The sequence below is a fragment of the Chenopodium album genome, chromosome 25 (assembly GCF_948465745.1).
Source record: "Chenopodium album chromosome 25, dcCheAlbu1.1, whole genome shotgun sequence".
NCBI lineage: Eukaryota > Viridiplantae > Streptophyta > Magnoliopsida > Caryophyllales > Amaranthaceae > Chenopodium > Chenopodium album.
Window position 1 is genome coordinate 11,333,605 of NC_137858.1, and position 8,859 is coordinate 11,342,463.

Sequence of the window (8,859 nt, forward strand, 5' to 3'; positions counted from 1 at the left end):
TAGGTTGGAGTGATAAGGACACTTTGGAAACATGCATTTTTTCACTATATGAATGGTTTATTCACGGTGTGTACTTGAAGTTGATTTACGTAAAATATGTAGCAATTGTACATTATTCATAATATGTATCTATATATGTTTAGAGACACTTTATTAAATGGAGAAGGCTCGTGGTTGGATGTATGGTAGACGTGATACATTGGAATTTTGGAATGGGGTTCAAGAGTTTTGCAAGACGGCTTTATCTTATCAGCGCAAAATGGGTGAGGAAGACCTATATTGTCCTTGTGTTGATTGTAATAATGTGAAGGTGGTCAATAGTGTTGAGATCATTAGAGATCATGTACTTTGTCGTGGGTTTAGACTTAAATACGATGTGTGGATTTGGCATTAATTATTTTGGCCACCGGTTAACCGGTGGCAATTTGTTAATTTGCCACCGGTTTTGAACCGGTGGCCTTTTGTTTTGGGATTTGCCACCCCCCAACTGGCCACCGGTTCAAAACCGGTGGCATAGGGGGGTTTTGAACCGGTGGCCAATTAGTTTTTTCGCCTAGTGCATAGAACTTCTATTGGTATTAGCGGTTCTTTACATAGAACCTCTAATACCATTAGCGGTTCTTTACATAGAACTTCTATTGGTATTAATACCCAATGCACATGGTTAGCGGATAACCTAAATTGTTTACCATCCGGAGCGATAAACAATTTATTTAGAGGATCAATACGACTCATCAACTAATACCCCAACTCACGAGGTAGGTGTATGTTAGTTGGAACATTCAATTAACCCAACGAGTTCTTCTATCATCAAAGGTGAGGCATATTTTAGAAAAAGTCTCAATACGACAATTCATATTAGGTGGCTGCACAAATTGGGATTCAAAGCAAGATCAAAAAAGACAATTCATTCTTCAAATTTTGTAAAACCAACACAACAATACAAGGACACATACATACCCTGCCAAACAGTTCACCTTGTTTCTTGATAACTTCCCCCATTCCCTTCACTTGACCGCCAACGCTACTAGAGTCATCCTAAACAACAAAATTAATTCAATAATTCAGCAAATTATCGAAACCTTTTAATAACACAGAACTACAACTAATCAAAACCATACCAGAAAGTATTCACTTCGAATACCTTTCCCCAAAGGATTTACTCGATTTTTACCCTGTTAACAGTATCACAATTGAATTACATCCTACAGTATCATTACCAACCCAAACCAAAAATTAATTCCGATTTACCATTGTTGGGAACACATGGATGATTAACTAGACCACGGTTTGTACAACAGATTGCAGTTCAGCACACAAACTACATCAGAACCAATTGTCAATAACACAGCGAACCATTATCAATCGATTTGAATAAAATGAACCAAACAATATACCTCATATTATGCCACTCTACAATATGCTACTATACAAATTCTGAATTATGCTGCTATACAAATTCTGAAGTTGAACACCTCACAACCAGACAATATACAATACACATACCTAAAATTTGACAATATCAATGCCAAAGTTTAACAATTCACCGCCAATTCAATCAAATTTAACAATAATTCACCGCCAATTCCATCAAAAAACGAAGCCAACCAAAATATACCAAACATGCTTACTAATCCAAATTGCTACTACTAACAACCAAATTTAACAATGCCAAAGTTTATTGAAACTATAACTCACATGCATATTCAGAATTTGCATAAATCAAAACTACACAAAAGCGGAACACATACCTCAATACGAATCCATTATCGAAATGAACATGGCGTTCAAATTCGGCAACACACAATCATAAAAAATAATAAGTAAAAAAATAAAATAAAAAAAAGAAGCTCAACAACAAAGGCGAACTCACCATCACCCCTAAAGCATACGCTTCAATTTTCGCCAAGTCCCGATCTTAGGGTTTCGCTTCAATATAGAGACCATTAGTCAAACTAGACGCCTCTGTTTGGTCAAGTTATTATTAAACAGAGTTGTAATTACAACAAAGCCCATGCGCTAACTCGATAGAGACATTTATGCCCCCGTGAGAAACATTTTTTGTAACTCACTGTGAGTAACCTCTAGCTTGTAAATCATTGATGATTTTGAACAAACTCTTAGTGTCAGTAAGTCAAATGACCTGGGAATATATTTGGGATTTCCATTGACTGGAAAAAAAAAAAGCCAAACAGAAGACATCTTTCCTCCCTAATTGATAAGCTGGGGAAAAAGCTCTCCAGTTGGAAAACAAAAACCCTTTCTAAAGATGGGAAGATGACTTTGCTCCAATCTACCATGCTTTCAATTCCAAGGTATTTCATGTCTTGTATCAAGCTCCCAAATTTCATCTTGGACAAACTTGCCTTCATCTGCCTAAACTTGTTCGGGGGGGTCCTCTAAGGCAAGAAAAATACCATGGATTTCTTGAAGAAATTTGTGTAAAGAAAAAAGCAAAGGTGGACTAGGTTTTTTGCAAAACTCTGAAGCAAACCTTATTGGCTTGGCCAGACTATGTTGGATGGTGGACAATAGATCAAATTGGGCTGGGAAACTGCTTTATGAGAAGTATATTATGAATAAAGAGAGACCTACTCCATTTAACAAAGGCTCTCACATTTGGATGGATGTAGGTAGGGGATGGGAACTCTTCCAACATAATGGGAACCAGGGAGAGGGAATATGATAGACTTTTGGCAAGACAAATGGCCTGGGTTTAGGCAGAATCTGTAAGAAGCAACCTAGTGGGGCCAATTCTACACTCAGCTATCTCCCTCCTATATATCATAGGATTCCATAGGATTCCAAATCCCTGAGAATCTCTTTGATAGGATTGATTGCATTTCACTAAATGATAGTGATGATTACAACTTCACTGCCTGGACAAAAAGAGGTAAATTTGACAGCACCAAGGCTAGAGAATGTTTACTACAGCACCAGAATTTTTTTGTAGCTACTAGTAAAGACACCTGGGATTGGAATAGCATATGGACCTGTCCTACTTTTCCTAAGATCAGAATTTTCCTCTGGCAATTAGTTTGGGACAAGCTCCCAACATCTGAAAATCTTTTTTCAAGAAAAGCAAAACAATCAAAAACCTGTATCTTCTGCCCTTTGCAAACTGAAAACTCTAAACATCTTTTCCTCCTCTGCTCTAGAGCTTTTGAGTTCTGGGATCTTATGGATGTGCCATCAGATTTTCAGAAAATGAACCAAGAATCAACCACTCAATGGATTCTTTGGAACCTTAAATCAAAAATAAAGTCTCACCACAACATTCCATGGAACATCATATTCAGCTTCTCCCTTTGGCACATTTGGAAAAGAAGAAATGCTTAGCTCTTCTCAAAACTAAATGTCCCCTCAAAAAAATCTACAACCCAATGCCTTTGGTCTACTGCAAAGTGGTTTTTCTCCCAAAATCACCTTGACAGAACAGAGATCAAACCTTCAGCATGGGTTCCTCCTCCTCCCAACTTCAAAAAAATTAATATAGATGCTTCTTTTATTCACCATACAAAGGAGACAGGTTGTGCAGGTGTTTGCAGAGATGATTTTGGTAATTGGATTGAAGGATTCCAATGGAGAGGTTTTTCAACATCCCCAAAATAGGCAGAGATAACAGCTCTAACTATTGCTATAACCTGGATTCAGAACAAGGGTTGGAACTATTGCCAGATTGAAACTGATTGCAAATCGATGGTCCAGGACATGAATGGAACTGATACAAAATTATCTAACTCCCAGACAAGTTGTTTGCAGGCAGCAGCTCCAGCAACTAACTGAAGTGAAGCTCTTCTATGGAGAAAAGGGGAAAAATCGAGTTGTAGACGTCATGGCCAAAGAAGCAAGGAAGACCTTAAATGTTTTGAATCAAGTGTGCTGGTTGCAATCTGCAACAGATTTCTGTAATAGATGTTTAGCTTTTGACTCTGCTAATTTAACTATAGCTACTAACAATCATGATGTAACTTTTGGGCAATCCTCGGTGATGCCACCAAACACTAGTATTGTTTTTTTTTTTTTTTTTTGAAGGAAAACCCCAAAGAGGGCAACTAGCTTTCATTACTTGGGAGATCAGAGTTCAACAACGCAACAATACACTCAGGCAAAGTCGAAGACCAAACCTGCTTACCCACTGACCAAGGCATACAAGGAGCAAGCTCATGAGCCACTTTATTACCCTCCCTCCTAATGAAGCTCCAACTAACATACTCAAGCAAATTACTTACATGATAAATATCATCTAAAATAAGGTTAAAAGAACTACTCCCTCGTTCTCGCGACGAAATTGCATTGATCAAACCAAGACAGTCGCTTTCCATGACCACCTCTCTATACCCAAGGTCGACAGCCATTTGCAAGCCAAACAAGACAGCTTTGGCTTCTGCAATATTCGTAGCCCACCTGTCCTCCACCATCCACACCATAGCAGCACACGCACTCCCATCAGCTCTTCGAATCATAGCCCCAGCACTCGACCCTAAGCCATCCCAAATTCCAACATCAACGTTCGTTCACCTTCACCACTGATCCTAAAGGGGGCTTCCAGCGCTTACGGCCAGACGCACGCACACCCACCCCAAGACTCTCCTCTTGCTGCAGCTCGGCCATCAGTTTCGTAACATAAGCCATAGCTTGACGAGGATCGCAAGCTTCCCCTTCGAACAACCACCTATTTCTAGCATTCCATATGGCCCAACAAATGGTCATGAACAAACCGTGTTCTTTCTTTGGCAAACAATCAATACGAGTCAAGGCAAAATCCCCAAAATTCCTATAAGCTCTATTAATCCCTTCATTAGCACCACTCTCATTCCAAATCAAACGCACAATTACACAATCACGAAGGCAATGCAAATCAGTTTCCTCCTCCGAACCAAAAATACTACATAATGGATTCATTCTTGAAACTCTTTTATGAAGTCCGACCATAGTAGACAGAGCTCCACAACACGCACGCCAAAAAAATATTTTCACCCTTGGGAGAGTGTTAGCATGCCAAATTTTGCTCCAAACATTTGATCCACTAGAGGCAATAGCTAACTCACCTGCATCCACATCACCAAAGATAGCTCTATAAGCGGAGCGAACTGAGTAGTCACCATTCTTCTTGAGTTCCCAGCAATTAGTGTCTTCCCACTACTAGAAAAGTGTCGTTTTCCGACGGAAAAAATTCCTTGGAAACACCCTATTTTCCGTCGAAAATAGGGTTTCCGACGGAATTCCGTCGGAATATATCGTCGGAAAACCCTTTGTAGGAAAAATGGCATTTTCCGACGAAATTTCCGTCGGAAACACATTTCCGACGAAATTTCCGACGGAAATCATGCATCGGAAGACAAATTGGGGCCCGGAAATGTCCGTCGTAAATTTCCGACGGATTTTCCGTCGGAAACATCTGCCAAAAAAAATAAAAAAAAATCCACACCACCACCCACCACCACGTCCAACCCCCAATACCACCCCACAAGCCAAAAATAAAAAAAAAAAACCCACCCCACACCACCACGTCCAACCCCCACTGCCACCCTACAAGCCAAAAATAAAAAAAAAACCCACCCCACACCACCACCCACCACGTCCAACCCTAACCCACCCACCACCACGACCCTAACCCAATTAACCAGATCTATCACCACCTTAACCCATTTAACCTTAACCCATTTAACTATAACCCATAAAACCCACCACATCCGACCAAACCACCAGATCCGACCACCCATCTATTATGCAGACCCAACCACAACCTCACACCACAACCGACCCTATCCCAGACCCAACCACATACCACCACCGATCCTATCCCAGACCCAACCACATACCACCACCGACCTTATCCCACCACCATACACAACCACCGACACCATCACAACGAAAACTAAGCTCTAAAAAACGAAAAGCACCCAAAAAAACCGTAAATTAACCCCCAAAAAACGAAAATTAGACCAAAAAAACGAAAATTTACACAACAAAATCAACACAAAAACTCAAAACATACCTTATTTACTGAAAATGGCTTCGAATCCTTGAAATTTGGTTTAAATAGGCCAAATTCGACCATGAAAAGTATAGATCTACACTTTTCATGGTCGAATTTCACCAAAGAAACCATTAATTACGATTTTTGACCATAAAAACACCAAGAAATAGAAAAAAAAATGAGGAAAGTAAAGAAAGAAGAAGTAGAAGATGGAGGAAGAGAAGACACGAAGGAGGAGAGTGGAAGAGAAGAAGCGGAGGAGGAGAGAGGAAGAGAAGACGCGGAGGAGGAAGAGAAAAACGGAAGAGAGAGAAAGGGAAGCTGAAGAGAGAGAAAGAGGTTGGTGAAATGAATGGGGGAGGAGAAAACCCTAGGGGTCTTTAAAAGACCGGGTTTTTTTAGTTGTATATAATTATTTGTTCCGACGGAATATTCCGTTGGAAAATTTATTTTTCCGACGGATTTTAATTCCGTCGGAAATTTCCGACAACAAAATCCGTCGGAAATTTCCGACGGAATTAAAATCCGTCGAAAATGTAATATTCCGACGGAATTATCCGTCGGAAAGTGTATTTATACCGACAGATTTATTTTCCGTCGGAAATTTCCGACGGATTTCCGACAGAATGATAAAATCCGTCGGAAACAAACGACGGAAAAAAATCCGTCGGAAATTCCACAGTTTACGACGGAATTTTGTGTCCGTCGGAACAATTCCGTCGGAAATCAGCCTTTTTCTAGTAGTGTCCGGAAGGCGATAACTAATAGGAATTCTCAAAATATGTTCCCTCTCAAACGGAAGAAACATGTCATTAATAACATCCCTATTCCAAGAGGTTGTAGGGAGATGAATAAGATCACACACTTTCATATCCTCCCTCGCCAATCCCCTAGGAGAAATCACCATCCTAGATTGAGTTTCGGGGATCCAAGGGCTGCCCCAAACCGGAATACGAAGACCATCTCCAACTCTCCATCGAATGCCTCTTTGAATTACCCATTTCACTCCCCAATTGCCACGCCACGTGTAGCTAGGATTTGAGCCAACCTCCGATTCCAAATAGCTACCATTCGGATAGTGTAGACACCTAAAAATGTCTCCCCAAAACCAAACTCGATGATAAATAACCTTTCACCGCCACTATTGATCGGGTTTAGTATTTAATCCCGAGAGTGCTTAAAAAATCGTATTTTATTAAATTCATATTTTTGAAAGGTCTATGGATTAGTCTTGATGTTTGGTAAAAGCATAGTTTTAATTTTAGCCCAAGCTTGTTAATTAATTTTAAGCCCAAACCTTTTTATTTTATTATTTTCTTATTTTAGCCCGAATAATAAAAGTCAGAAAAAAGCCCGAAATTATCAATCGGCACTTAAAAAGCCGAAAGAAATTAGGGTTAAAAATGAATTTAGACGGAAAATTGGACTGGAAGTGATCGTGTCACGGTACAGTCTGACCGTGTCACGGGAACCCTTCCCGTCTGACGGTGGGACTTCCCGTGACATGGGAGCTGAGGTCTGTCGTGACACGGGATGTTCCGTGTCCTTTCCGCGTAAACCCTTAACGCGTTTTTCATTCCGTTATCTGAAAATTTCCCGCGTCACTCCAAAACTGTACCGCGTCACGGGAAAGTGTATCGTCTGACGGTACAGTCTGACCGTGTCACGGTACATTCTGACCGTGTCACGAGACACTTTTTTAGGGTTTTTAACATTTTAGGGTTCCGTGTGCCTCCTCAGCACATTTTCCCTATAAATATCCCCTCATTTCTGATGTACGGGGCAACCAGAATTCGATTATTATTATTTTCTCTCTTCTATGCTATTAACCTAAACACTAGCCTACCCATTTCACTTCAAAATTCCTTCTTCAAGCACTCAAAGGAGTCCATATTTTTGTAACACCCCAATAATTCTCCCTTTTTCAAACCACTTACTTTAAATAAAATAGTGGAGAACCATTGACATGTTACCGCCACGTGTTAAAACGTTAAGGCTTTATCAAAGTATCGCAGCGGAAAAATCAAACTTAAGTATTTAAAATAACACAATTTAGAAAACGAATAAGTCAAAGCTTACAAATTGGAACCATATAAGGCCCTTATTTAAAACCAAACCAATATTAAAAATCCAAAACATAAATGAAATTGCAAAGCATAAATAATTTCAAAGAACGAATACACTCAATCACACCATCCCTTGACAATGCGATTGTCAAATCCCGAACTGCACATCATCAAGCTAACCTGTGCAATACTGCTCCCCAATAATACAAGTGTAATAATTGGATCATCACAGGGTCATTGAAAGGCGAAGGCCATGACCAAAAGAAAACACACACAAAAGCACGCAATCAGCAAAGCTGAGTACATACAAGCTACAACATACCAAACCTAGCATGCTCAATTAATTAAAGTAAATAAACATACAACACGAATTCATTAATCAAGACTCCACACTTAGACAATTTAATTGACTCAACATACTTACTAAATTCCAAACACTTGACTCATCATATTCAATTTAATTAATTTAATTTAGTTTGGAGTAAGCAATAGACCAGGTTGTCCAATCCAGGTCTCAAATGACCATTTGAAATAAAAGTTTAGCGCGATGCAAGAATGGGCGCGACTCCATTCTCACAAAGTTAGTCTAGGATCCCATCTAACTTTCATTATAAAATAAAATGTAAATACCAAAAGAGAAGAGGACATGTTGATCAAACAAGCCTCGAAAAGCCACGGGCTACCACCGTGTACCCAAACCCATAATTGTCAATACTCTAGAAGTGCACGCTTTCCAGAGTTTTATTGCTCATCCATGTTTCACTTTACGTGATTACAATTTTAATTAATAGCCGACTCAATCAAGAAGAC